General features: G+C 55.5%; 3 long non-coding RNA genes across 7 annotated transcripts; all 3 read left to right on the forward strand.

Moving 5' to 3' along the window:
- The first annotated feature begins 2,240 nt into the window (after positions 1–2,240).
- LOC128081432 (uncharacterized) lies at positions 2,241–5,151 on the forward strand. Its single transcript, XR_008207184.1, has 2 exons — positions 2,241–3,375; positions 4,356–5,151. It is a non-coding gene; the product is annotated as an uncharacterized LOC128081432 (long non-coding RNA).
- A 686-nt stretch (positions 5,152–5,837) lies between these two features.
- On the forward strand, positions 5,838–14,139 carry LOC128081421 (uncharacterized). 5 transcript variants are annotated; one of them, XR_008207183.1, is made up of 3 exons: positions 5,838–6,272; positions 11,752–13,161; positions 13,348–14,139. It is a non-coding gene; the product is annotated as an uncharacterized LOC128081421 (long non-coding RNA). The 5 variants fall into 5 exon arrangements; XR_008207182.1 differs by lacking the exon at positions 5,838–6,272 and adding an exon at positions 7,252–7,869; XR_008207180.1 differs by lacking the exon at positions 5,838–6,272 and adding an exon at positions 8,845–9,467.
- An 11,856-nt stretch (positions 14,140–25,995) lies between these two features.
- Positions 25,996–27,173, forward strand: LOC128081442 (uncharacterized). Its single transcript, XR_008207189.1, has 2 exons — positions 25,996–26,101; positions 26,202–27,173. It is a non-coding gene; the product is annotated as an uncharacterized LOC128081442 (long non-coding RNA).

Here is a 27,173-nt window from a genome sequence, read left to right on the forward strand (position 1 = left end):
CGGTGAAAACACTGAAAAGATCCCTGCGCTACCGAATGAAAATAAGATATCTTCTGCTATAGTCTTAGGAGAAGAAGAGATTTTGTTAAAGATACAACAAAAACACCACTGACCCAATGTTCAATTTCAGTGTTGGCAATTACCCCCTTGATAGTGTATCTAGAGAAGCTTGAACTTTAATCTTTATTCCTAATCTCTCTTTATGTGAGTGCAATCAGCCTTTTGGTTTGTGAGTTTAAACCATGTGATCACGAGAGTTAATTGCAGCTGAATTGAATCACTGTTCTATGTCTGTTGATCATGAATTGTTCTGGAAGGCATTGCAGTCTACCAAAAAGGGAGAAGAGCTCTAGTTCACAGCAAGTTGAATCTATGTTTCAAGAGCTACAGTGAATAGCAGACTGTACTCAAAATGTTCTTTGCACCAAACAAGCCAAGACAGCTTTGCTGGACAACTTCAGTTTTGTAGTTTACGCATTTACACTGCATGTGACCCAGCCTCACTATGCATGTGGAATGCTGTATGTAAGCAGTAGATGTAGTCTACCTTGACTTCAGCTAGGCTTTTCACAGAATCACAGAATTGTAGGGGTTGGAAGGGACCTCCAGAGATCATCGAGTCCAACCCCCCTGCCAAAGCAGGTTCCCTACAGCAGGTCGCACAGGTAGGCGTCCAGGTGAGACTTGAACATCTCCAGAGAAGGAGACTCCACCACCTCCCTGGGCAGCCTGTTCCAGTGCTCCGTCACCCTCACTGTGAAGAAGTTCTTGCGCACTTCGTGTGGAACTTCCTGTGCTGCAGCTTATGTTCGTTTCCCCTTGTCCTGTCTCCACTCACCACTGAAAAGAGACTGGCCTCACCACTATGGCCCCCACACCTCAGATATTTATAGACCTGGATCAGATCCCCTCTCAGTCTTCTTTTCTCAAGGCTAAACAGACCCAGTTCACTCAGCCTTTCTTTATAGGGGAGATGCTCCAGGCCCTTCACCATCTTTGTGGCCCTCCACTGGACTCTTTCCAAGAGATCTCTGTCTTTTCTGGGGAGCCCAGAACTGGACACAATACTCCAGATGAGGCCTTACCACGGCAGAGTAGAAGGGGAGGATCACCTCCCTCGACCTACTGGCCACACTGTTTTTAATGCACCCCAGAATGCCATTGGCCTTTTTAGCCACGATGACATCCTGATAATAAAGCTGAGAGTGTGGGATAGATGAGTGGATAGTGAGGTGGGTTGAGAAGTGGCTGACTGGCTGAGCTCAGAGGGTGGTGATCTTTGATGCAATCTGGTTGGAGATCTGTGTCTAGCAGTGTCCCCCAAGGGTCACTGCTGAGTCTGATCTTGTTCAGTATCTTCGTTGACAACCTTGATAAGGGGGTAGTGATAGTGTCCACCCTCAGTAAGCACGCTGATGGTACAAAGCTGGGAGGAGTGGCTGACACACCTGAAGGCTGTGCTGCCATTCAGCAAGACCTGGAAAGGCTGGAGAGCTGGGCAGTAAGAAACCAGGTGAGGTTAACGAAAGCAAGTATAGAGTCTTGCACCTGGGAAGGAATAACTACATGTATCAGTACAGGCTGTGGGATGAGCTGCTGGAGAGGAGCTCTGCAGAGAAGGACCTGGGTGTCCGGGTGGACAACAGGTTGGTCATGAGCCGGCAGGGTGCTCTGGTGGCCAAGGCCAATGGGATCCTAGGATGCATTAAAAGGAATGTGACCAGCAGGTCAAGGGAGGTGATCCTCCCCCTCTACTCTGTCCTAGTCAGGCCTCACCTGGAGTACTGCTTACAAGAAAAATGCGTAATGCTGCTTAAAAGAAAAGTGCGAATGGAGCCTGGCAAACACTTGCAAATCATATAGATAAGAGTACCTCCATGTTTATTATGGTCTGTTGAAGAAAGTAACACAAAATGTAACAATGTGAATCCCAGGATGCCATTGGCCCTCTTGGCCACCAGAGCGCCCTGCTGGCTCATGACCAAGCTGTCGTCCACCAGGACACCCAGGTCCCTCTCTGCAGAGCTCCTCTCCAGCAGCTTATCCCCCAACCTGTACTGGTGCATGCAATTATTCCTCCCCAGATGCAAGACTCTACACTTGCTTTCATTAAACCTCATCCATTTTTTTTCTGCCCAGCTCTCCAGCCTGTCCAGGTCCTGCTGAATGGCAGTACAGCCTTCAGGTGTGTCAGTCAATCCTCCCAACTTTGTATCATTAGCAAACTTGCTGAGGGTGGCCACTATCCCCTCATCAAGGTCATTGATGAAGATGTTGGACAAGACCGGACCCAGCACCAACCACTGAGGAACACTACTGGTTACAGTGGCCCATGACAATTCCTCTTTACTCAGTGCAGCCCAGGCGAACCAGAAGGTAGGACACTCGCACTGTACACCACGTTCAGTGCAGCTGGTACCCTCAGGTCTAGGCTGCCTTTCTCTGCAGTGGTCCATTTGCCTGGCTTGCATGCCAAGCAAGAGATTCCCTGAAGGGGAAACTTTTCATCCCAGCTGCCAAGAGTTGTTTCTGCTACTGATACATCTTATTTTGGAATCCCCATTTGGTATCCTCCTTTAGCCCTGTTTCACACCACTGTTACAATGAGAAAAAATGTAGCCAAGGACAGAAGGAAATGGGTTCAGCAAACATTCAGCGCAGTGCGAAGCACTGAGGTGAGCATTTCCAACCATGGTGTGTAAATAAATGATAAAATACAAGCAAATCTTAAACACAAGGACGACTTGAGTTTACAAATAAATGGTATCCTTCACCCATCAGGCATCAGCTTTTTCATCCTTATCTCTCTGTAACAAGGTTTCTGAGCTCAGAAGGGATTTTCCATGTAGGGGCAGATATGTGAGGTGTCAATGTGAGAACTTATTAAAAATATACACATTTTTTTAATTGCGTTTGTGAACATCTAATACTCTGGAAGAAACACCTGATGTTTATGTGACTGTTAAAAGAAACACTGAAACTGAAGAAATGAATTCCCCGCTCCCAGCCAGGCTGCCAGGTGAGGTGAGAACACAGCTGAGGCGGTTCTGCCCTGAGAGAACGGACGGCAACGCCTGCGAGCTGCCTGTGACCTTCAGGTGACCCCGGCCGTGGCCTTCAGGTGACCCCGGCTCGGTCACCTTCAGCTGGAAAGAGCGGGAAGGATGAGGTGAGGAAAAAAAGCGGCGGGAAGAGAAAACGGCGGGAAGAGAGAGAGGCGTTCTGAGCTCCTATTGGCTGACGGGCGGCAGGGAAACCTATATAAGGCGCATGGGCGGGAAGGTGAGCGACAGGTATTTACCTCAGAGCACGAGAAGAAGCGGAGCGCTGCGAGGGAAGGACAGCAGGCGGAATCCAAGCAGCGCCGAGACAGAGGTGCGGAGCGGCGGGGTGGAGCAGACGGGCAGCCGGGAGAGATTGAGGCGGGCGTCGGGCAGGATGTGCTGGGAACGACGGATGACTGAACAGTCGAAGAGGGGCAACGAGGGGGAAGAGCAGAGCCAGGGGTTGCGGGGATTGTGGGGTTCCGGCCGGAGCGCGGCTCCGACGGCGCGAGGGTGGGGGGGGAGTCCGGCCGGAGCGCGGCACCGGGGGTGGAGGGGGTCCGGCCGGAGCGCGGCTCCAACGGCGCCGGGGGGTGGGGGAGGAGAGGGGGGTCCGGCCGGAGCGCGGCTCCGACGGCGCCGGGGGTTGGGGGAGGAGAGGGGGGTCCGGCCGGAGCGAGGCTCCGACGGCGCGGGGGTTGGAGGGGGTCCGGCCGGAGCGAGGCTCCGACGGCGCCGGGGGTTGGAGGGGGTCCGGCCGGAGCGCGGCTCCGACGGCGTCGGGGGTGGAGGGCGGAGCCTGGCTGGAGCACTGCCTTGGTGGGAGATGCTACGAGACGGCAGCAAGCAGACTTAATAAAGAATTTTTTCTCGATTGGGTCATGTCCTTCAGGAAGTTTGTATCTTTTTATCACAATGCGTTGGTTGGAATGGGGCGGTAACATGAGTGAGACACTAAGGATAAAAAGGAGGAAGCCCTAGAGTACTGTTGCACTGTTCAGATAAGCGTATGTGATGTGAAAACTATGATAGGAAGGAAAGGTAGGTTGCTCTGAGATCCCAGGCTAACAAGTGATTCTGTATCCTACCTTGACAATGTTCATGGCCTCTAAGTGCTTGCCTCTGGCAATCACCAACTTGAGGATGCACGCCTCAGCAGGATGAGGGCCCGTTTCCTCATTTGCCTACAATTGACCTCGCAGTGGCATAATATGCTCAAATTAACCAGCAGTCACCCCTTCTGCTCAAAGTAATTTTTGCTGGATTGGGCTGGGGAGGAGGGAATGTAATTCAAATACAGCCCTGCCTCAGGTTTCAGGATGTGCTGCCGATGATGGAAGAAGCGGTGTGGAGAACCGGGAGGCAGGAGCGAAGATGAAGAGGCAGCAGAAGCCTGCAGATGCGGGGGGGAAGGAGAGAGGCACCCTGGGCAAAGCATCTCCCTGCTAGCAGGGGCATAGTCGAATTGGAGTTGAGCGTTGCCGGCACCTTGGGTGACCTGGCCGGCTTTGTGCTGGGCGACCTCCCTGTAAGCAGGGCTCCGGTCTTTGCTGTAGCTGTAGTTGGCCTTTTGCAACCTTGCTCCTTTGGCTGCCTGGGGAGCGTGGCCCCCTGTACGGAGGGCGAGAGCCACCTCTCCGCACCCGAGTGGGAAATGGAGCTCGCTGGACCCCAGGGCCACTCTGTAAGCAGGGTAGTGCCTTTCCCTGCCCCTCCTCCTCCTCCGGCCCCGCAGTGCTGTTGCCTGCTGGTGGCCTGTCAATGTGCCGGCCCTGTACTCGGGGTGTGTGTCACGGCGTTTGGCCTTTGTCCTTTCTTGAGTAGCCCCTTGGCACGTTGAGGTCTGTGGCCTCCATGCAGCCCGGGATGGGTCCCAGGCTCTTGTCTGTTGCTCGTAGGTGTGGGTTTATTCCCAGGGATTGGCTGTGCTGCGTTGTCCTTCCCTTCTGGAAAGTTGCATCTGTGTGTGTGTTGCCCTTCCTTTCCTTGTTTGTGTTTGTGGAGTGACTGAGCACCTGTGCTTTCCCTTTAGGCCTCCTCAAAGATTGCTGCAGCTTAGCTGTGACTTCCCAGGGGGGAATGGAGGACTTTGGTGCATGCCGCATGAGGGGTGTTCCCTCACCTCAGTCCTGCGAGCGCAGCGGATGTCCTGTGTGTCCTGTCTCCTTTTTGCTTAGTAGAGATCTGCGCCACATGGTAGCTGTGTGGCCAAGGCCACCCTGTATCCAGGGCTTGGGCCTGTCCTTGTGTGGCCGCCTGTTCTGCTGGCGGCGTGACAGCCCTGAACTCGGGGTGCATGTCACAAGCCCTCTGTCCCCCGAGCAGCCCGTCCCCTGTACCCCCCCTGTAATCAGGGCTGGGGAGGCTGCAGCGCTGCAGCCGGCTGCTTTAGCCATCCAGCTGGCGGGAGTGACCCCTCCCTGTCCCGTCAGAGGGTGCAGGTTGAGGTGCTGACTGTGTGTTGGGTGACCTCCTCGCTCGGTGGGTTGAGGTTGCTCTCTGGGCTCCCAAAGATGTGCTGATGTTGTGCTGCCGGGCGGGCCAGCCTGTAGCTCAGGCGTTGGCGGGAGCCACGTGCTCCGTGGGGCTTCTTGGAGATAGATGGTGAGGCGTGGGGCGCCGGCCTGTAGGCAGGGCCGTGCGTGCCCCCTGTGCTTGGTGAGCTGTGTTCTGAGAGACAGACCCCCTGTACTCAGGCGGGAATGTGGCCCCGGCCTTTCAGAGGCACGGGGCTGCGAGATGTGGGGCTGGGCTTGCACCCTCCCTGGATTTGGGGCTGGCATCTGACCGCGGCCTTTGGCCGTGCCGCCCCGCTGCCTGGCGGCTCAGAGTTGCTCCTGCTGCTGGGGGGGAAACCGAGCTCTGTGGCTCCAGGGGTGTTGTCGGCCCGCCTGTAATCAGGGTCTGGGCGTGCGAGCCTCTATGCTCTGCTGGCAGCCCGTGTGGGGTGACCGCCCTGTTAGCGGGCTGCGGGTCAAATCGCCCCCGACTGGGAGAGAAGGAGCCTCCCGCGGCCTTAGGGATGGGGGCTGCCCTGTAACTCAGGGAGCAGCTGTGCCCCGCAGTCCCAGGCCCTTTGCCATGGAGACAGTGGCGGGGGGTCCCCTGTAAGCAGGGAAGCAGACTCCTTCGCCACTGCTTTTAGTGTGCCCAGCTCCATTTGCCCAGTCTGCCCGCCTCTGCGATCCCCTGCAACGCTGGCTGGAGCCTGCGCCGTGCGCCTCTGAGGTGAGAAAAGCTGCTCTGCGTAGACTTTGCTGCAATGGACGGGGAGGAGGGGGGCATGCAGGATCTTCCTCGGTGGCTGCACGGCTGTGTGCCGCATTCCTTTGGGACGCTGGGCTTCCCGCCTCCTTCAGGTGGAGGCTTAGCTGCTGCTGCTGCGGTCTAATGGTGTCGTGCCTCGTGTTTCAGGATGTGCTGCCGATGATGGAAGAAGCGGTGTGGAGAACCGGGAGGCAGGAGCGAAGAAGATGAAGAGGAAGCAGAAGCCTGCAGATGCGGGGGGGAAGGAGAGAGGCACCCTGGGCAAAGCATCTCCCTGCTAGCAGGGGCATAGTCGAATTGGAGTTGAGCGTTGCCGGCACCTTGGGTGACCTGGCCGGCTTTGTGCTGGGCGACCTCCCTGTAAGCAGGGCTCCGGTCTTTGCTGTAGCTGTAGTTGGCCTTTTGCAACCTTGCTCCTTTGGCTGCCTGGGGAGCGTGGCCCCCTGTACGGAGGGCGAGAGCCACCTCTCCGCACCCGAGTGGGAAATGGAGCTCGCTGGACCCCAGGGCCACCCTGTAAGCAGGGTAGTGCCTTTCCCTGCCCCTCCTCCTCCTCCGGCCCCGCAGTGCTGTTGCCTGCTGGTGGCCTGTCAATGTGCCGGCCCTGTACTTGTACTTCTGTCAAATGGCGTGGAGCCCTCTGTCCCCCGAGCGGCCTACTGCCCCTATGCTCCCTGTAATCAGGGCTGGGGAGGCTGCAGCGCTGCAGCCGGCTGCTTTAGCCATCCAGCTGGTGGGAGTGACCCCTCCCTGTCCCATCAGAGGGTGCAGGTTGAGGTGCTGACTGTGTGTGGGGTGACCTCCTCGCTCGGTGGGTTGAGGTTGCTCTCTGGGCTCCCAAAGATGTGCTGATGTTGTGCTGCCGGGCGGGCCAGCCTGTAGCTCAGGCGTTGGCGGGAGCCACGTGCTCCGTGGGGCTTCTTGGAGATAGATGGTGAGGCGTGGGGCGCCGGCCTGTAGGCAGGGCCGTGCGTGCCCCCTGTGCTTGGTGAGCTGTGTTCTGAGAGACAGACCCCCTGTACTCAGGCGGGAATGTGGCCCCGGCCTTTCAGAGGCACGGGGCTGCGAGATGTGGGGCTGGGCTTGCACCCTCCCTGGATTTGGGGCTGGCATCTGACCGCGGCCTTTGGCCGTGTCGCCCCGCTGCCTGGCGGCTCAGAGTTGCTCCTGCTGCTGGGGGGGAAACCGAGCTCTGTGGCTCCAGGGGTGTTGTCGGCCCGCCTGTAATCAGGGTCTGGGCGTGCGAGCCTCTATGCTCTGCTGGCAGCCCGTGTGGGGTGACCGCCCTGTTAGCGGGCTGCGGGTCAAATCGCCCCCGACTGGGAGAGAAGGAGCCTCCCGCGGCCTTAGGGATGGGGGCTGCCCTGTAACTCAGGGAGCGGCTGTGCCCCGCAGTCCCAGGCCCTTTGCCATGGAGACAGTGGCGGGGGGTCCCCTGTAAGCAGGGAAGCAGACTCCTTCGCCACTGCTTTTAGTGTGCCCAGCTCCATTTGCCCAGTCTGCCCGCCTCTGCGATCCCCTGCAACGCTGGCTGGAGCCTGCGCCGTGCGCCTCTGAGGTGAGAAAAGCTGCTCTGCGTAGACTTTGCTGCAATGGACGGGGAGGAGGGGGGCATGCAGGATCTTCCTCGGTGGCTGCACGGCTGTGTGCCGCATTCCTTTGGGACGCTGGGCTTCCCGCCTCCTTCAGGTGGAGGCTTAGCTGCTGCTGCTGCGGTCTAATGGTGTCGTGCCTCGTGTTTCAGGATGTGCTGCCGATGATGGAAGAAGCGGTGTGGAGAACCGGGAGGCAGGAGCGAAGAAGATGAAGAGGAAGCAGAAGCCTGCAGATGCGGGGGGGAAGGAGAGAGGCACCCTGGGCAAAGCATCTCCCTGCTAGCAGGGGCATAGTCGAATTGGAGTTGAGCGTTGCCGGCACCTTGGGTGACCTGGCCGGCTTTGTGCTGGGCGACCTCCCTGTAAGCAGGGCTCCGGTCTTTGCTGTAGCTGTAGTTGGCCTTTTGCAACCTTGCTCCTTTGGCTGCCTGGGGAGCGTGGCCCCCTGTACGGAGGGCGAGAGCCACCTCTCCGGACCCGAGTGGGAAATGGAGCTCGCTGGACCCCAGGGCCACCCTGTAAGCAGGGTAGTGCCTTTCCCTGCCCCTCCTCCTCCTCCGGCCCCTCAGTGCTGTTGCCTGCTGGTGGCCTGTCAATGTGCCAGCCCTGTACTTGTACTTCTGTCAAATGGCGTGGAGCCCTCTGTCCCCCGAGCGGCCTACTGCCCCTATGCTCCCTGTAATCAGGGCTGGGGAGGCTGCAGCGCTGCAGCCGGCTGCTTTAGCCATCCAGCTGGTGGGAGTGACCCCTCCCTGTCCCATCAGAGGGTGCAGGTTGAGGTGCTGACTGTGTGTGGGGTGACCTCCTCGCTCGGTGGGTTGAGGTTGCTCTCTGGGCTCCCAAAGATGTGCTGATGTTGTGCTGCCGGGCGGGCCAGCCTGTAGCTCAGGCGTTGGCGGGAGCCACGTGCTCCGTGGGGCTTCTTGGAGATAGATGGTGAGGCGTGGGGCGCCGGCCTGTAGGCAGGGCCGTGCGTGCCCCCTGTGCTTGGTGAGCTGTGTTCTGAGAGACAGACCCCCTGTACTCAGGCGGGAATGTGGCCCCGGCCTTTCAGAGGCACGGGGCTGCGAGATGTGGGGCTGGGCTTGCACCCTCCCTGGATTTGGGGCTGGCATCTGACCGCGGCCTTTGGCCGTGTCGCCCCGCTGCCTGGCGGCTCAGAGTTGCTCCTGCTGCTGGGGGGGAAACCGAGCTCTGTGGCTCCAGGGGTGTTGTCGGCCCGCCTGTAATCAGGGTCTGGGCGTGCGAGCCTCTATGCTCTGCTGGCAGCCCGTGTGGGGTGACCGCCCTGTTAGCGGGCTGCGGGTCAAATCGCCCCCGACTGGGAGAGAAGGAGCCTCCCGCGGCCTTAGGGATGGGGGCTGCCCTGTAACTCAGGGAGCAGCTGTGCCCCGCAGTCCCAGGCCCTTTGCCATGGAGACAGTGGCGGGGGGGTCCCCTGTAAGCAGGGAAGCAGACTCCTTCGCCACTGCTTTTAGTGTGCCCAGCTCCATTTGCCCAGTCTGCCCGCCTCTGCGATCCCCTGCAACGCTGGCTGGAGCCTGCGCCGTGCGCCTCTGAGGTGAGAAAAGCTGCTCTGCGTAGACTTTGCTGCAATGGACGGGGAGGAGGGGGGCATGCAGGATCTTCCTCGGTGGCTGCACGGCTGTGTGCCGCATTCCTTTGGGACGCTGGGCTTCCCGCCTCCTTCAGGTGGAGGCTTAGCTGCTGCTGCTGCGGTCTAATGGTGTCGTGCCTCGTGTTTCAGGATGTGCTGCCGATGATGGAAGAAGCGGTGTGGAGAACCGGGAGGCAGGAGCGAAGAAGATGAAGAGGAAGCAGAAGCCTGCAGATGCGGGGGGGAAGGAGAGAGGCACCCTGGGCAAAGCATCTCCCTGCTAGCAGGGGCATAGTCAAATTGGAGTTGAGCGTTGCCGGCACCTTGGGTGACCTGGCCGGCTTTGTGCTGGGCGACCTCCCTGTAAGCAGGGCTCCGGTCTTTGCTGTAGCTGTAGTTGGCCTTTTGCAACCTTGCTCCTTTGGCTGCCTGGGGAGCGTGGCCCCCTGTACGGAGGGCGAGAGCCACCTCTCCGCACCCGAGTGGGAAATGGAGCTCGCTGGACCCCAGGGCCACCCTGTAAGCAGGGTAGTGCCTTTCCCTGCCCCTCCTCCTCCTCCGGCCCCGCAGTGCTGTTGCCTGCTGGTGGCCTGTCAATGTGCCGGCCCTGTACTCGGGGTGTGTGTCACGGCGTTTGGCCTTTGTCCTTTCTTGAGTAGCCCCTTGGCACGTTGAGATCTGTGGCCTCCGTGCAGCCCGGGATGGGTCCCAGGCTCTTGTCTGTTGCTCGTAGGTGTGGGTTTATTCCCAGGGATTGGCTGTGCTGCGTTGTCCTTCCCTTCTGGAAAGTTGCATCTGTGTGTGTGTTGCCCTTCCTTTCCTTGTTTGTGTTTGTGGAGTGACTGAGCACCTGTGCTTTCCCTTTAGGCCTCCTCAAAGATTGCTGCAGCTTAGCTGTGACTTCCCAGGGGGGAATGGAGGACTTTGGTGCATGCCGCATGAGGGGTGTTCCCTCACCTCAGTCCTGCGAGCGCAGCGGATGTCCTGTGTGTCCTGTCTCCTTTTTGCTTAGTAGAGATCTGCGCCACATGGTAGCTGTGTGGCCAAGGCCACCCTGTATCCAGGGCTTGGGCCTGTCCTTGTGTGGCCGCCTGTTCTGCTGGCGGCGTGACAGCCCTGTACTCGGGGTGCATGTCACAAGCCCTCTGTCCCCCGAGCAGCCCGTCCCCTGTACCCCCCCTGTAATCAGGGCTGGGGAGGCTGCAGCGCTGCAGCCGGCTGCTTTAGCCATCCAGCTGGCGGGAGTGACCCCTCCCTGTCCCGTCAGAGGGTGCAGGTTGAGGTGCTGACTGTGTGTGGGGTGACCTCCCCGCTCGGTGGGTTGAGGTTGCTCTCTGGGCTCCCAAAGATGTGCTGATGTTGTGCTGCCGGGCGGGCCAGCCTGTAGCTCAGGCGTTGGCGGGAGCCACGTGCTCCGTGGGGCTTCTTGGAGATAGATGGTGAGGCGTGGGGCGCCGGCCTGTAGGCAGGGCCGTGCGTGCCCCCTGTGCTTGGTGAGCTGTGTTCTGAGAGACAGACCCCCTGTACTCAGGCGGGAATGTGGCCCCGGCCTTTCAGAGGCACGGGGCTGCGAGATGTGGGGCTGGGCTTGCACCCTCCCTGGATTTGGGGCTGGCATCTGACCGCGGCCTTTGGCCGTGTCGCCCCGCTGCCTGGCGGCTCAGAGTTGCTCCTGCTGCTGGGGGGGAAACCGAGCTCTGTGGCTCCAGGGGTGTTGTCGGCCCGCCTGTAATCAGGGTCTGGGCGTGCGAGCCTCTATGCTCTGCTGGCAGCCCGTGTGGGGTGACCGCCCTGTTAGCGGGCTGCGGGTCAAATCGCCCCCGACTGGGAGAGAAGGAGCCTCCCGCGGCCTTAGGGATGGGGGCTGCCCTGTAACTCAGGGAGCGGCTGTGCCCCGCAGTCCCAGGCCCTTTGCCATGGAGACAGTGGCGGGGGGTCCCTGTAAGCAGGGAAGCAGACTCCTTCGCCACTGCTTTTAGTGTGCCCAGCTCCATTTGCCCAGTCTGCCCGCCTCTGCGATCCCCTGCAACGCTGGCTGGAGCCTGCGCCGTGCGCCTCTGAGGTGAGAAAAGCTGCTCTGTGTAGACTTTGCTGCAATGGACGGGGAGGAGGGGCGCATGCAGGATCTTCCTCGGTGGCTGCACGGCTGTGTGCCGCATTCCTTTGGGACGCTGGGCTTCCCGCCTCCTTCAGGTGGAGGCTTAGCTGCTGCTGCTGCGGTCTAATGGTGTCGTGCCTCGTGTTTCAGGATGTGCTGCCGATGATGGAAGAAGCGGTGTGGAGAACCGGGAGGCAGGAGCGAAGAAGATGAAGAGGAAGCAGAAGCCTGCAGATGCGGGGGGGAAGGAGAGAGGCACCCTGGGCAAAGCATCTCCCTGCTAGCAGGGGCATAGTCGAATTGGAGTTGAGCGTTGCCGGCACCTTGGGTGACCTGGCCGGCTTTGTGCTGGGCGACCTCCCTGTAAGCAGGGCTCCGGTCTTTGCTGTAGCTGTAGTTGGCCTTTTGCAACCTTGCTCCTTTGGCTGCCTGGGGAGCGTGGCCCCCTGTACGGAGGGCGAGAGCCACCTCTCCGGACCCGAGTGGGAAATGGAGCTCGCTGGACCCCAGGGCCACCCTGTAAGCAGGGTAGTGCCTTTCCCTGCCCCTCCTCCTCCTCCGGCCCCTCAGTGCTGTTGCCTGCTGGTGGCCTGTCAATGTGCCAGCCCTGTACTTGTACTTCTGTCAAATGGCGTGGAGCCCTCTGTCCCCCGAGCGGCCTACTGCCCCTATGCTCCCTGTAATCAGGGCTGGGGAGGCTGCAGCGCTGCAGCCGGCTGCTTTAGCCATCCAGCTGGTGGGAGTGACCCCTCCCTGTCCCATCAGAGGGTGCAGGTTGAGGTGCTGACTGTGTGTGGGGTGACCTCCTCGCTCGGTGGGTTGAGGTTGCTCTCTGGGCTCCCAAAGATGTGCTGATGTTGTGCTGCCGGGCGGGCCAGCCTGTAGCTCAGGCGTTGGCGGGAGCCACGTGCTCCGTGGGGCTTCTTGGAGATAGATGGTGAGGCGTGGGGCGCCGGCCTGTAGGCAGGGCCGTGCGTGCCCCCTGTGCTTGGTGAGCTGTGTTCTGAGAGACAGACCCCCTGTACTCAGGCGGGAATGTGGCCCCGGCCTTTCAGAGGCACGGGGCTGCGAGATGTGGGGCTGGGCTTGCACCCTCCCTGGATTTGGGGCTGGCATCTGACCGCGGCCTTTGGCCGTGTCGCCCCGCTGCCTGGCGGCTCAGAGTTGCTCCTGCTGCTGGGGGGGAAACCGAGCTCTGTGGCTCCAGGGGTGTTGTCGGCCCGCCTGTAATCAGGGTCTGGGCGTGCGAGCCTCTATGCTCTGCTGGCAGCCCGTGTGGGGTGACCGCCCTGTTAGCGGGCTGCGGGTCAAATCGCCCCCGACTGGGAGAGAAGGAGCCTCCCGCGGCCTTAGGGATGGGGGCTGCCCTGTAACTCAGGGAGCGGCTGTGCCCCGCAGTCCCAGGCCCTTTGCCATGGAGACAGTGGCGGGGGGTCCCTGTAAGCAGGGAAGCAGACTCCTTCGCCACTGCTTTTAGCGTGCCCAGCTCCATTTGCCCAGTCTGCCCGCCTCTGCGATCCCCTGCAACGCTGGCTGGAGCCTGCGCCGTGCGCCTCTGAGGTGAGAAAAGCTGCTCTGTGTAGACTTTGCTGCAATGGACGGGGAGGAGGGGGGCATGCAGGATCTTCCTCGGTGGCTGCACGGCTGTGTGCCGCATTCCTTTGGGACGCTGGGCTTCCCGCCTCCTTCAGGTGGAGGCTTAGCTGCTGCTGCTGCGGTCTAATGGTGTCGTGCCTCGTGTTTCAGGATGTGCTGCCGATGATGGAAGAAGCGGTGTGGAGAACCGGGAGGCAGGAGCGAAGAAGATGAAGAGGAAGCAGAAGCCTGCAGATGCGGGGGGGAAGGAGAGAGGCACCCTGGGCAAAGCATCTCCCTGCTAGCAGGGGCATAGTCGAATTGGAGTTGAGCGTTGCCGGCACCTTGGGTGACCTGGCCGGCTTTGTGCTGGGCGACCTCCCTGTAAGCAGGGCTCCGGTCTTTGCTGTAGCTGTAGTTGGCCTTTTGCAACCTTGCTCCTTTGGCTGCCTGGGGAGCGTGGCCCCCTGTACGGAGGGCGAGAGCCACCTCTCCGCACCCGAGTGGGAAATGGAGCTCGCTGGACCCCAGGGCCACCCTGTAAGCAGGGTAGTGCCTTTCCCTGCCCCTCCTCCTCCTCCGGCCCCGCAGTGCTGTTGCCTGCTGGTGGCCTGTCAATGTGCCGGCCCTGTACTCGGGGTGTGTGTCACGGCGTTTGGCCTTTGTCCTTTCTTGAGTAGCCCCTTGGCACGTTGAGATCTGTGGCCTCCGTGCAGCCCGGGATGGGTCCCAGGCTCTTGTCTGTTGCTCGTAGGTGTGGGTTTATTCCCAGGGATTGGCTGTGCTGCGTTGTCCTTCCCTTCTGGAAAGTTGCATCTGTGTGTGTGTTGCCCTTCCTTTCCTTGTTTGTGTTTGTGGAGTGACTGAGCACCTGTGCTTTCCCTTTAGGCCTCCTCAAAGATTGCTGCAGCTTAGCTGTGACTTCCCAGGGGGGAATGGAGGACTTTGGTGCATGCCGCATGAGGGGTGTTCCCTCACCTCAGTCCTGCGAGCGCAGCGGATGTCCTGTGTGTCCTGTCTCCTTTTTGCTTAGTAGAGATCTGCGCCACATGGTAGCTGTGTGGCCAAGGCCACCCTGTATCCAGGGCTTGGGCCTGTCCTTGTGTGGCCGCCTGTTCTGCTGGCGGCGTGACAGCCCTGTACTCGGGGTGCATGTCACAAGCCCTCTGTCCCCCGTGCAGCCCGTCCCCTGTACCCCCCCTGTAATCAGGGCTGGGGAGGCTGCAGCGCTGCAGCCGGCTGCTTTAGCCATCCAGCTGGCGGGAGTGACCCCTCCCTGTCCCGTCAGAGGGTGCAGGTTGAGGTGCTGACTGTGTGTTGGGTGACCTCCTCGCTCGGTGGGTTGAGGTTGCTCTCTGGGCTCCCAAAGATGTGCTGATGTTGTGCTGCCGGGCGGGCCAGCCTGTAGCTCAGGCGTTGGCGGGAGCCACGTGCTCCGTGGGGCTTCTTGGTGATAGATGGTGAGGCGTGGGGCGCCGGCCTGTAGGCAGGGCCGTGCGTGCCCCCTGTGCTTGGTGAGCTGTGTTCTGAGAGACAGACCCCCTGTACTCAGGCGGGAATGTGGCCCCGGCCTTTCAGAGGCACGGGGCTGCGAGATGTGGGGCTGGGCTTGCACCCTCCCTGGATTTGGGGCTGGCATCTGACCGCGGCCTTTGGCCGTGTCGCCCCGCTGCCTGGCGGCTCAGAGTTGCTCCTGCTGCTGGGGGGGAAACCGAGCTCTGTGGCTCCAGGGGTGTTGTCGGCCCGCCTGTAATCAGGGTCTGGGCGTGCGAGCCTCTATGCTCTGCTGGCAGCCCGTGTGGGGTGACCGCCCTGTTAGCGGGCTGCGGGTCAAATCGCCCCCGACTGGGAGAGAAGGAGCCTCCCGCGGCCTTAGGGATGGGGGCTGCCCTGTAACTCAGGGAGCGGCTGTGCCCCGCAGTCCCAGGCCCTTTGCCATGGAGACAGTGGCGGGGGGTCCCTGTAAGCAGGGAAGCAGACTCCTTCGCCACTGCTTTTAGTGTGCCCAGCTCCATTTGCCCAGTCTGCCCGCCTCTGCGATCCCCTGCAACGCTGGCTGGAGCCTGCGCCGTGCGCCTCTGAGGTGAGAAAAGCTGCTCTGCGTAGACTTTGCTGCAATGGACGGGGAGGAGGGGGGCATGCAGGATCTTCCTCGGTGGCTGCACGGCTGTGTGCCGCATTCCTTTGGGACGCTGGGCTTCCCGCCTCCTTCAGGTGGAGGCTTAGCTGCTGCTGCTGCGGTCTAATGGTGTCGTGCCTCGTGTTTCAGGATGTGCTGCCAAAGATGGAAGAAGCGGTGTGGAGAACTAGGAGGCAGGAGTAGGCAAGAAGCGGATGCTTTTTACTGTCTTATTTCATGTGATTCTTTTGTGTTTAGTACCGGTTGCTTACCTATGTATGTATCTATTACTTCATTTCTTCTTATTGCCTCCATTTTCTCTTATGAATAAATTTTTTGTGCTTGTTCAAGTAGTTTCTTGTTCTCATCTTTGAATCTTTTAAGCAATCACCGGCGTTGTCGTCGTCTTTATTTGAGGTACCGACCCTATCCAACAAGATCTCTAATTGGAGTGTTTAGCTCACCTCTCTCATCTGTGGTTAAAGGGTGAACTGAGTTCTATAGCCTTCTTCAGTTCAATCTCTGCCTCATTAGGATGTTGGGGCAGGGGCTTCCTTTGGTGCTTTCTGATTCCGCCCCATCCTGCAAGTGCTGCTGTGCTATTGACTATAGAAGGGCAGATCTTGGCTCCCCTCTTCCAGGCACTCGCATGCTCACCTACTTTTTCAGGCTTTGACCTGGCAAATCCCCTGCTGGCCTATATTGAATTGTAGGGTTCAATTAAGTAGCATGAAGCCATTTGTTTCTTACTGGTTTAATTGTGTTTACCGTTGGTTTCTTTCATCCACCCCAATGGGAAATCCTTCAAGCAGAACTGGGTGTTTTGCTGTCCTTTATTTGAGGTGTAGTGCTGACTGATATAGCAGAGCTCTTCCCTTAATCTTACCTATGTCCAGTGTCAAGCCAGCTCAGTGCTTTTGCATATAGATGCACGTCATAACAATACAGTGGTGGCAAATAGGGAAGGGCCATGCATGTGGTTACATCCTGTAACAGAATCATAGAATGGCTTGGGTTGGGAGGGACCTCAAGGATCATCAAGTTCCAACCCCTTGCTACTGGCAGGGCCACCAACCTCCAGATCTGGTACTAGACCAGGCTGCCCAGGGCCCCATCCAACCTGGCCTTGAACAACTTCAGGGATGGGGCATCCACAACCTCTGGGCAGCTGTGTCAGCACCTCACTACTCTCTCTGTGAAGAACTTCCCCCCAGCAGCTAGTCTAAACCTTCCCTCTTGAGCCTAAAACCATTCCCCCTTGTCCTATCACTTTTCTGTAAGGTCTGCACAACTCCAGAAAATAGAATCAGAATTGCTCATCTTGAAGGAAAAGACCTTCAAGATCGTGAAGTCCAACCGCAATCTAACCATACTACCCTAACAATGCACTGCTGAATGTGATTATAATGTTTTTATGTGTCTCAAGAAATTGAATAACTGGATAGAGATTAAATGCCACAAATTAATGTTCTTCTCTAGACAGGATGATTTCAGCGTGGCCGCTGAGCCAGCAGCTGTCTGCTCATAGGGCCTAATGGCGTGTGCTGTTACTCGTTGGGCTGTGTACTGATGGTTCCCTTGTGTGTCTGAGAGCAGTGTAAGGGAATAAATCAAGGGTCACTCTTGTGGAAACGGAGCACAGCTCTGAATAATGACGAAGGGCAGGACAAGGGAGCATAAGCTTGTTGGAAATCGCTCCACTGATTGTTTTGCTGCTTAAATAGACTAAGGTTCCTCTTAAGACTTGTGCAGTGTTTCTAAGTAACAACAGACATTGGAGTGAGTGCAATCTTCTGTTGAACAAGGTGTGTTCATAGTTTTTCCTGAAATCCTTTAAGGCAGCTGCCTTGCAGCCGCCACCAAGCAAATCTTCAGAAAGCGTTTTTTTATTTTGCTTTTCACATTCACTGGAGATATTCATCAATCTATTTTTCTCGTAATACAAAGTCATCTGTCAGCATGTAATGGTGACTGCTTTGTTGATCTGAACTTCAGCTTTGTAGTTTACACGCCTACAGTGCATGCGACACAGCCTCACCACACGTGTGGAATGCTGTGTACCTGTCACGGGGTTATCCCTAGATATAAGTCTGTGACAGGGGGGCACAGGCCCCAGGAAAAAAGAGAAAAAAAGAAGGGGTACTAATGGTCTGCCATGACCTAGCCGGCCCCGGGCTCCAGGGAGAAGGGAAAGGGCAGAGAGCGAGCAGATAGTTTTAACAAAAAGAAAATACAGTGGCAACAATCTGAGGAGGAATTCCAATTTACTGAATTTAACTAAATCAAACAAAATGAGAGACAAGAGTATCCAAAATGTGATTCAAACCACAATAGCGCAAGGGAAGCACCTGCTTTTCTCCGTGGCAAGCTGAGATGGCTGAGCCGGGGCCAGAGGGAGAGAGGCAGATGCTCAAGTCCTGTCCAGTGCTCCACACCACGTCCTCTTCCCACCAGGTCCTCTGGGGATGCTGTCCCCTCCCATCAGGATACTCAAGGTGCTCATAAAAGGCAGTAAACGGTACCAGAACATTAACTCGTTAACTCCCATTGGTCCACGTGAGGTTCTGATGTGGAATACTGACAACAAAAATCACAAAACCACAACAATAACCTATCCTCTGTGTATGAGGACATGCCTGTCCTCGTGGGAGGGATATAGGAGTGTTGTCAGGGTCTGCGGGGATGCGGTGAGGAAAGCTAAAGCCTACCTGGAGTTGAATCTGGCAAAGGAGATAAAGTGTAATAAGGATTTTTTAAGTAAATCAACAGTAAAAGGAAGATTGGGGATAATGTGGGTCCCCTGCAGAACGAGGGGAATGTCCTGGTAACGGGGAAGGTGGAGAAGCTGAATGCTTTCTTTGCTTTGGTCTCCACTTCAAAGACTCCCACTTGGGACTTCAGGACCCTGGAGCAAAGAGAAAGAATCTGGGAAATGGAAAGCTTCCCTCTGGTTGAGGAGGGAATGGTCTGGGAGCATCTGGGTGGGATCAAATCCACGGGCCCTCATGGGATGCATGCACGTGTGCTGAGGGAGCTGGTAGATGTGAGGGCTGGATCACTTTGTGACCTCTATCATCTTTGACAGGTTTTGGAGAAGAGGAGAGGTGCTTGAAGACTGGAGGATAGCCAGTGTCACACTGGTCTTCAAAAAGGGCAAGAAGGAGGATCTGGGAAACTGCAGGCCAATCAGTCTCACCTCTGTCTCTAGAAAGGTGATGGAGCACCTTGTCCTGGCGGACAACAGGTTGGCCGTGAGCCGGCAGGGTGTCCTGGTGGCCAAGAAGGCCAGTGGGATCCTGGGATGCATTAAGAGGAATGTGGCCAGCAGGCCAAGGGAGGTGATCCCATGAGGGAGAGCCCCCTATGCTCTGCCCTGGTCAGGCCTCACCTGCAGTAATGTGTGCTGTTCTGGGCTCCCAGGTGCAGAAAGGACCAGCATCTCCCAGGAAGAGTACAATGGAGGGGCATAAAGATGGTAAAGGGCCTGGAGCACCTCTCTTATAAGGGAAGGTTGAATGATCTGGGACTCAGAGGGGATCTTATCAATGTTTTTTGATCGCCGAGGTTTGCTGCTTCGGAGCTGCCCCAGGCAGAGCTGAGGCGGCTGATCGCGGGGCGCACAGCGGACTCGCACGGTCCTCCCTCATCCAGGGACTCCCGCGGCATCGGAGCAGCCCCGCACCTCTCGCGAGAGCGGCTCACGTGGCGGAGGCGCTGCCAGGGTAGCGGCTCTCCGTCCCCGCCTGCCTCCCCCGCCTCTAATGAGAGCGTTGAAGAGCTCTCCTCCACACAAACGAGGACGAGGAGTTTTGTCATTGTGAAGATGGTGGTAGGCGTGGTTGCACCCGTCAATGACCTGGTAAAAGAGCGAGGGCAGATCCAGCGCTGTCAGCAACGGGGCGGAGCTGTTTAGTCACACCTTGGTAAAGCTACTCTGATTGTGCTAGTGGGTCTGCTGCATTGCCATGGCTGCGTCCCGGCGGAAGGCTGCTGCCAGGAGACATGTGGAGACCCAGACAGAGGTCCTCTGCACGTGTAAGAGGAAGGCTGCAGCCAAGAAGAGTGTGGAGACCCAGACTGAGGTCCCAGAACAGCACACTAGCATTCAGGTTGCTGGCTGCAACGAGTGCCAGAGTCTGGCCCTTGAAGTGCCAGGCGATAGAGGTAGCACCTGTGTGAGGTGTGACCACGTAAATGACCTTCTCAGTCTGGTGGCCTGCCTGAGGGAAGAGGTGGAGAGGTTGAGGACCATCAGGGACTGTGAAAAGGAAATTGGCTGGTGGTGCCAGGCCCTATCGGCACCGAGGTCCCGGCATGCACCTGAGGCTCCCAATGGAGCATGTCGCCCCTGGTCGCCTTGCAAACAGGTGACAGAGAGGAATCAGCAGACAGACTGTGCTCCTCTTACAGTGAGCCCTCAGTCCTCTCCTACCCCTCGCAATACTAATGAAGAACTAGGGGGTGTGGGACTGGGTCAAAACCACTGTAACTCTCTCCCAAAAGGGTGAGGTGATATCCACTGCACAGTGGTGGAGCCTCTGCCCTGTTGTTGCTGAGCAGAGCAAAGCAGTTTGAGAGAGAAGGATGGGTGGAAACAGATACTGACTTGGCGATGTGGGCGTCGTCGTCCCCCCCCCCCCCGACCATGCTCCAGTGTTTGGGCCAGTAAGAGCTCCAGAAGCCTCACCTGGAAGCAAAGTGAGGACTTTGCCAAAGTGTCAACAGCCTTTCTGGTCTTGCTGCATGAACATCAGCACCGTAGCAGGACTGACATGTGTAAAGGTAATTGTCTGCAGCACACCTTGATGTTACATCGCAGGTGCCATTCCAAACTATATTCATGTTACGCACTGATGAGCTGGGCAGAACTAACGGAGCTAGAATGGAACTGTTTGTTCTGTGAGTAATGTGCCTACAGCAGCATGGACATGAGCCAGCAATGTACACTTGCAGCACGGAAGTTCAACTGTGTTCTGGGCTTCATTTAAAAAGAGACAGCCAGCAGGGAGGGGCAGGTGACTGTCCCCCTCTACTCAGCTCTTGTGAGACCCCATCTAGAGTACTGAGTTCAGCCCTGGGGCCCTCAGCACAGGAAGGACGTGAAGCTCTTGGAGCAGGTCTAGCGGAGGGCCACCAGGATGATCAGAGGGCCATTTCCCTATCCCGTTCCTAGCAGGTCACCGATGTGTCCTGGGAAGTGGAAAGCACATGAGCATGCTGGAAGGGAGCAGAGTCTATGGAGTCAAAAGGATGTACGCATGCCTGGAAGAAAAGAAGGGACTCCAATCATCCCAAAAAGGGAAAGGGAGGAAACTGGAATGCTGTGGAAAGGACTGAAGGGGATGTGTGTGTGAAGCAAGGGGACCAGGGCAACTCAGTGCTTGCAGTGACCGTAACAAAGAAGATATGAAGATACAACCAGAGGGAATGGAGAAGCTCTGAGTGAAAGCTACACAGGAGATATGGAGCAGCAAACTTGGGCATCCTGTACTCCTGCAAGTGTGCAAGGGGTTGCTTCCTTTGCCCATGTTGCCCTGGTAAACGCATATAATTTTTGGTACACATGAGATCCTCCCTCTGCCCCAAGGGCCTTACAAAGGGAACACTGGTACTGGTAGCCCTGGCAACTGACACCACGTGTCACCAAACCCTTTGTGATGTCACAAAGCCTTAGCAGAACTGGGGCCCCACAACAGACACAAGCACAGTGTCTGCAGGTGCAGGTGCTAGTGCTGGTGCTGGTATTGGTACTGGCAGCGTTGGTGGTGGTGCTGGTGGTGCTGGTGGTAGTGCCCAGTCCCAACGGATCATGGAGAAGATCCAGAAGTTTTTCTGGAGATTGAGAATGACACGGAGAAGGTCTGTGCCTCTTAGTTTCTGTTCTCGAGGGCATATAGGGTGCGTAAAAGCCTGGCAAAATCAGCACATGTCCTGATGACGGCAGCTCAACCCACAGGCAGATTTGGCCTCCCTGCACATAGCCCGTCCTGTGCATATATACCTTCCAGAATAACGGGACACCCATTCTAGACATTTCTTCCCCTCTGGTCACCCCCTCCATCTCCTGCCTCCATTGGCCAGTATCAACTGGAAGCAGGAAGAAAGGCTGCCTGGGCTACTGTGGGCTGTCAGCACCCCTGGGAGTAAAGCGCGCTGTGTCTTTCACAGCAGTCTTGCTTTGAGGAAGACCTTGCCGATATACCGTAGCATACAGGAAAACAACATTTAAGTGTGTACTAGCAAGTGTGTGCTGCTCTCTCCCAGTTTGCTGTCAGTCTGGAACGGGTGGCCAAGAAAGGGCCGTGAGGAGTGCGACAGGCAGTGTGCGCAACTGAACGTGCCTTCTGTCTTTTCTAGGCGCAGTGCTCGCGTGCACCCCAGGGACTGCACAGAGCAGGAAAGCCAGGGAGAAGGCCCTTTGGAATATGAAGTCAAACAGGTGACAGTCTTCTTCTGGTTTTATAAAATGCTTGCCATGGCATCCTCTTTTGAGCTGATTTCCTTAAATGTTGACAATTTCTATTCTTTAACTTTGAACAGGCAGAGGGCAGCGCAGGTGGAGTTGCAGCGGCAAAATCTGCCCCACTCAATCCCTCCAACATAGATGGAGTGGCAGCGGCAACTTCTGCCGCATTCATTCTCTCCAACAAAGATGGAGTAGAAGTGGAAATTTCTGCCCTGCTCAGTCTCACTGAGACTTCTGGAAGTCACTCAAGCTTAGCAGATGATAAAAAGCAGCGATTTAAGACACAACTTGAGCTCTCCTGCGTGGAAAACCTCTCTGGGAACATCCCTGAGTTGCAAAAGAGCAACAGGACCTTAAATCAGCAGCAGAAGAAATCCAATAGGAGAGCTCACAGGCAAAAGACAACACTGGAGCAATGGGAAGAAATGCTCAAGAAAGAGGCATTGCTTTTAGAAGCAACAGAAAGAGCACTTTCCCAGGCCCAGAGGCAGGCAAAGGAATGTTGTGCTTCACGCCTTGCAAAAGGTGAACCAAGAAAAGAAACTGCAGAGTGGGAAGTTCTGCAGGAACAAGTGGCCCGGCTCCAGCATGAAAACCTTTCACTGCGTCAGCAGCTGGAAGATGTGCGGAACACCAACCAGGTAAGAGCAGTGTGATGTCTTTAAACGTGAAACAAAGTACAAGAAAAAGGTCAGGTGGACACTGAAGTAGAGCAGCTCCCATAGGCATCTGGCGCTTCTAGAATTTACCAGCTATGAGCTACCTGCCTGGAAGGCCATTCCTTGAGTTGCCTCTGTTTTGTTCCCTTTCTGCTGCCATTTGGAAAGTGGCAAATCCCAGCTCTGCACCCCAGTGATCGTTGGGCAATTGTCCTCTACCACTTTTCTTCCCTTTGTGGTTCACTTAAGGATATGATCTAAGTATAGGAACTGGTAAGCAGAAGTAAAAATGCAGGCTTTAGTTTTTTACCTTTTGTTTCACACATTTCTCTAGAGAATAGTTGGACAGCTGCAACAAGAACTTGCTACGGCTGTTAGAAAGCAGCAGATTGCAGAAGCATTCCGGAAAACTTCTGCTGAGTTAAGTGACTCACTGAAGAAAGAAAACTTGAAATTGCAAGAGGATCTGGATAAGGCTAATGCCAAGGTATGCAACATCTGTGAACACGCCTTAATAGGGGCAAAGCTGTTCATTTCCTCCAACAAGTCAAAGAGAAGAAATAAGATGAGAACAAACGTAAGACACTGTTGTTTTTCCACTGCGTACAGGTGCGTGACCTTTATGCACAGCTGGAGTTGGAGCACTCAAAGTTGCTGCTGCAAAAAAGGGCAAATGAGGAGCTGCGAGTAAAGGAGGCTGTTCTCCAGCAGCGCCTTGAGGCTGCGGAAGCAGATTATAAAATATCACTGCAGCTTGAAAAGAGGCGAGAAGAAAAAATGCAGAAGAAACTTGCCAACAGTTTCAGAAAGCAGTCGGCTTCAGAAACATCTCTGAAGCATTCTGAAGATTACTGCCGTTACCTGGAGAACGACATCTTGATGCTGAACGAAGGCTTGGACAAGGCTAATGCCAAGGTATGCAATGCCTGTTGGCGCAGGTTAAGCTGCACTATTTAGGAGAAATGAACAAGAGAAGAAATAATCTGAAAACAAGTGCAGGACGCGTTTACCTGAAAGCAGTAAAAGACACATCATTGTTAGCAATGGCTTTCCTGATCAGAGCATGATCTGATCTGAAACATCAACAAAGCCATCTGCTTTCAGCCACAAGTAAGAGGCAATCCCTTGCTGCAGAGGGGCAGTGGAAGCTCTTACTCGGTCCATAGAGTACATTACTCTCCTTGCCTCCTCCCCTGTCACTTCACAGAACACAAGCAGCTTCTCGGGGAGCTCATTTTCAGGCTGAGGGGCAAAGCAGTGGCTTGGGAGCAGCATCCAGGGAAGGAAGAGTGCAGCAGCTTGTCCTCCTTCCAGACTCGCTGCTGTTCTGATGCCTTTCCTGATGTTGTGGCAGTACTGTGACACCACAAGGCATGCCCTCACAAAGCGTCTCTGAGTTCAGCAGCTCTGTTTGCAAGTTCTCAACAGCAAAATGAGATCTTTGTTCCCTGTTAGTAGAGTTGGTGACAAACAAAAGTACTCTCTCGCGTTTTCCCTCCACGCTGAGAGGACATTAGCACAGGTGAGTGCAAATGAAAAGGAAAGGAGCCAGCCTGGTTTGCGGTGAAAGCGCCGGCAGAGAACAGGACCGCTCTTCTTGTCCACTGCCCGCTGGTGCCGCCGTAATTCAGGATGAAAATATCAGCACCTGCTGCTTTCCTCCCCTATAAACAATTTCAGCTCAGGAGATGGGTGTTGTGCAAACCATTTGCACTGACTGCTACTGGGACGCATCCCGTTCTCCACCTCTCCTACTAGCTGTCTCCAGGGAGGTCTGTGGCGGGAGCATTACTTCACAGGCATGGGAGTTGCATAATTCCATTGGAGTCAAGTGCCTTTCCTTTGGAGCCATTCTGGAAAGAAGGGTCAAGACTGCAGCAGTCTTCTCAGCAAAGATTAGAAAGTCGTGCTTGCTTTACAAAAAACCCACCTCTTTTCCTTGGCAAAAGTTACAGCCTTAGTGCATTACGCTAGGGGCTCCATCAACACACACATGTGAATGAGTTCCCCAGGTTGTGGGGATTTTAGAGCTCTCTGATTAAGGGAGATTGTTTTTTTCCACTGCATGCAGGTGTTTGAACTTTCCGTACAGCTGGAGATGGAACGGCAGAACTCGCTGCAGCTAGAAATGACAAATCGGGCGCTGCAGGACCTGGCTCACCAATATCGCCCACAGGCCACTGCAGCGGGCTGTATCCCATTGTCACAGAGTGGAAGGTGGCACGAAGAAAGTGCTCCAAAAGAAATGGGGCTGAAGCAAGAGCCCAGCCTCTTTTCTCTGGTAAACTGATGTGCCATGCCTATCTGTATCCACACCGCGTTGAGTTGTCGCTGCGCTCATTGCTTTTGGGAGTTTTCTGTTACACGTTTAGTTCTTACAGTTAGTTCTGTTAGTGCAGAGCCTCTGGCTTCCTTGTAAGGAAGCTGGAGAGCTGAAGAGAGATGTGTGAAAGTGTCTCTGTGTGTGTCGTGTGATCTTGGTGCATAAGAAATAGGCAGCCTTTTCCTCATCCCCTTCCTTATAGAGTTGGAGGTGGCTCAATATCAGCTTTCATGTAAAAACAGCAGAAGAGCAGGTATGTTTCTTTCTGAGGTAAAAATAATGGAAAGACATTTAGTCATTTCTGACTTCTTCCCTGAGTGTTGATGGCAGGGATGAAGCACGGCTCCTTCACTGAGCAGGGCTATCTTGTTTCCATTGGGTATGGGAACTGGCTGCAAGGACACATGGATGTGGCACTGTCTGCCTCTCCCTGTTCCTTCAAGTTGCACTGTCTTCTTCCGATGCAGGCAGCTTCTCAAAGCAAGCTAGAGGAGATCAATGCCAGAGAAGCAATCTTTAGAAAGGAACAGAGGCAGAGAATTGCAGCTCTGACATCAGAAATGGAGAGAGACCAAAGCATGCATCAGGAGAGCTTGCGGCAAATAGCACACTGGCAACAGAGCTAGACTTGTCAGAAAAACTGTTCCGGGTGGGTGAGGACATTAGAAGAAGCCTTGCAAATAAATAAGACAAGTAAGTGAAAACATTTTCTCCTTTTCTTGGTGGTGGTGGTGGTTGTTGTCAGTTGTTTGGTTGGTTAATTTTACAATAATACATTATTATTCGCAATAACACATTATTCCTCCTCTTGTCATGGCTGTTCTACCCAACATCCGTGGCAAAATCAGCACATGTCCTGATGATGGTAGCCCACAGGTGAATTTGGCCTCCCTGCACATAGCCCATCCTGCCCATATATGCCTCCCAGAATAACTGGACACCTGTTCTAGATGTCATTTCTTCCCCTCTGGTCATCCTCATTATCCCCTGCCTCCATTGGCCAGTATTAGCTGGAAGCAGGAAGAAAGGCTGCCTGGAGCTACTGTGGGCTGTCAGCATCTCTGGGAATAAAGTTCGCTGTGTCTTTCATAGCAGCCTTGATTCGGGGAAGAACTTGCTAGTAAACCAAGCATGCCGGAAAACAACGTTTAAGTACCTATTAGCAAGTCTGTGCTGCTCTCTCCCAGTTTGCTGGTCTGGAACACGTGGCCAAGAAAGGGCCCATAGGAGTGCAATAGGAAGTGCACGCAACTGAACGTGCCTTCTGTCCCTCTAGCTGCAGTGCTTGCGTGCACTGCATGGATTGCACAGATCAGGAAAATCAAGGACAAGTCCCTTTGGAATCTAAAGTCATGCACGTCCTCTGGATGGTCCTCTGGATTGATAAAATGCCATTACACCCTCTTCTGAGATGATTTGCTGAAGTGTTGACAATTTGTATTTATTTATTTTGAACAGGCAGAGGACAGCACAGATGAAGTATCAGCAGCAACATCTGCCTCTTTCAGTCTCCCCAACACAGACGAAATAGCAGGGGCAACTCTGCTCTACTCAGTCTCTCCAAAAGCTGATGGAGCAGCAGTGGCAATTTCAGCCCTGATCAATCACTTCAACATGGGTGGAGTAGCAGGGGCAACTTCTGCCCTGCTTGATCTCTCTCACACAGATGAACTGGAAGTGGAAGTTTATGCCTCATTCGATGACACCTACATGGATGGAGCAGCAGCGGCATCTTCTGCACAAACCAATCTCTCCAATAGAGATGGAGGAGTAGCGGCAACTTCTGCCCTGCTTGATCTCTCCAACACAGATGGAGAAGCAGTGGCAACTTCTGCACTGATCAATCTCTCCAACACAGATGGAACAACAACAACAATTACTGTCCTACTCCATCTTTCCAACACGGAGTAATAGGGGCAACTTTTGCCACACGCGATCTCTCCAACACAGATGGAGTAGCAGGGACAACTTCTGCCCTGCTCAGTCACTCCAACACAGATGGAGTAGCAGCAGCAACTTCTACCCTGCTCAATCTCTCCAACATGGATGGAGAAGCAGTGGCAACTTCTGCACCGATCCACCTCTCAAACAGAGATGGAGTAGCAGGAGCAAATCCTGCCCGCTCAATCTCTCCTACGCAGATGGACTAGAAGCAGTACTGTGTGCCCCATTCAATGACTCTTACATAGATGGAGTAGCAGCAGCAGTTTCTGCCCTGTTTCAGTCTCTGCAACACAGATGGAGAAGCAGTGGCAATATCTGCCCCATGACCAAAACCTTTGAAAGTCACTCAAGCTCAGCAAATGATGTGCAGGGATTTGAGACAACTTGAGCAACCGTCTTCCTGGGTAGAAAACCCCTTCTGTGCCACACTTCTCTTTGTAGAACTGCGTAATCTTTGCTTCTCAATAAAGTTCCTCCATCTCACCA

Source organism: Tympanuchus pallidicinctus, unplaced genomic scaffold (assembly GCF_026119805.1).
Source record: "Tympanuchus pallidicinctus isolate F22 unplaced genomic scaffold, pur_lepc_1.0 scaffold1, whole genome shotgun sequence".
Taxonomy (NCBI): domain Eukaryota; kingdom Metazoa; phylum Chordata; class Aves; order Galliformes; family Phasianidae; genus Tympanuchus; species Tympanuchus pallidicinctus.